Raw genomic sequence first — 1,961 nt, forward strand, 5'->3', positions numbered from 1 at the left:
TCAATTTCTATAGATCTCAGAGGTCTCAGAATGATTGTTTTTCTAATTTTCTTAATAAAGACCTTGGCCATCTTTTATTAGATATATTCCTAAATTCCTTATATTTTTGATATTAGCAATCATATGTCTATTAAATTGTATCATCTTTTGTCTGTGAATAAAAATGTGATTTTCGTAGATTCAATTTGAGTCCAGAAAGCTAACTAAACACTCCCACAAATTTTCATCCCTGAAAGTGACCTGATTTGGGCAAGACATGTGACCCTTGATATATAGGGCTGTATTCTGTGTGCAGATGTTTTCTTTAGGGTCTTTTCACTTGTGTTCACAGGGAAATAGGTCTGCAAGTTTTATTCTCACAAAGTTTTTGTGGGATTTTTGTATTGAGGTTACTCTAGCCCCAAAGTTGTTGGGGTGTTTTCTCTTCTACTCTGGAATCTCTAATAATTTGAGTGAAACTGGAATATCTGTTACTCGACTCTCTCATAGAGCTTGCTGGTAATGTGGTGAAGACATCTGGACCTGGAGTGTTTTGGTGGGGAGAAGTTTTCTTTTTTAAAGTTTGACCATATGTCCTTACTTGTTACAGGACTATTCATGTTTTGTTTAATTCTTACTGAGTCAGTTTTAGTAATTTTTTTCTAAGAATGTTTCCATTGTATGAACTAAAATTTGTCAGTATTAAGTTGTTTATAATATCCTGTTATTATTGCAAATATATTCAGCGCAGTAATGTCTCCTTTCTCTTTTATTTTATTTGTGCATACTTTTTTATATCAATTACATTTTCTTTATTTTTTTCAAAATATCTATTTTTTACTCTATTGATCCTCTCTAGTCCACGTTTTTTAATGTCACTATTTTTACTATTTTTAAAATAATTTCCTTCTTTGTAATTTATTGTCTTTATTATATTGTGTTTTTTAACCTCCTAAATTGAAGAATAAGCTTATTTGTTTTCAGTCTTTTTTTAGAGAATTATTTTTAAAGGATATACAATTTCCTCTATAAACTGCTTTGGCTGTATCGCACACATTTTGAAAGGTTCAGTTTTTGTATTCAGATCTAAATATTTCTAATTACCTTTATAATTACTTGTTTAGTGTATGAGTTGTTTAAAACTATATCTCTTAATGTCCAAAGATATAGTAATTTCCTAGATATATTTTTTGATATTAATACTAATTTACTTACATTTGGGTCAGAGAATGTAGTCTGAATGAGATTTACTTTTAACTTAGTATATAGTCAATTTTTATATATGTTCTGTGTATGTTTGGAAAGAATATGTATTCTATAATTGTTGACTACAGTAACCTATATATGCCCATTGGTTCAATTAAAAAATAATACTTAAGAGGAGATCCAAGATGACAGGATATACACTGTGCCTGCTTCCTTCCATGAACACATTAAAATTACAACTAAATTATAGACCAATCAACCTGGAGAACCATCTGAAGTCTAGCTGCACAGAAGTTTTATAACTAAGGATATAAAGAAGAAGCCATGTCAAGACTGGTAGAAGAGGAGACGCAGAACTAGCCAACCTCAAACCTCCATGTGGCGGTTGAGAACCAGGAGAGATTTCTTGGCTGCAGAAGATCCTCCCAGAAAAGCAAAAGACCCCAGTCCCACACCAGCCACCCCAGCCCAGAGTACTGGTGCCAGGCAGAAAAGCCCCCACAACATTGGGCTGTGAAAAACAGTGGGGATTCCAACCATCCAGGTGGGATAGGAAGGTGGTGGGAAACCCAGGTGTCCTCTTAAAGGGCCCACGCACAGACTCACTCACTCCTGGGCACTCACCTTGGGCTCCAGCAGACAGACAGTAACTCAGCGGGTGTCAGAGACATATGGAGGGCAGATTGAGGTGTGTTGCTTCGGGTTGAGGGCTGGAGGACAGTCTCCATTTCCTTGTAACGAGATCTTCCTCCTGCGCAGCCGGCAGGTGGGCGCCA

The 1,961-nt window shown here is 35.7% G+C and overlaps 1 long non-coding RNA gene across 1 annotated transcript in view; it reads right to left on the reverse strand.

Annotated features, from left to right (window-relative positions):
* LOC141570503 (uncharacterized) overlaps positions 1-1,961 on the reverse strand; it is a 46,248-nt gene extending 44,287 nt beyond the window's left edge. Inside the window, exon 1 of the long non-coding RNA XR_012494530.1 lies at positions 1,810-1,961. This is a non-coding gene — a long non-coding RNA (uncharacterized LOC141570503). The remainder of the gene's footprint in view (positions 1-1,809) is intronic.

Source organism: Rhinolophus sinicus, linkage group LG03 (assembly GCF_036562045.2).
Source record: "Rhinolophus sinicus isolate RSC01 linkage group LG03, ASM3656204v1, whole genome shotgun sequence".
Lineage (NCBI taxonomy): Eukaryota > Metazoa > Chordata > Mammalia > Chiroptera > Rhinolophidae > Rhinolophus > Rhinolophus sinicus.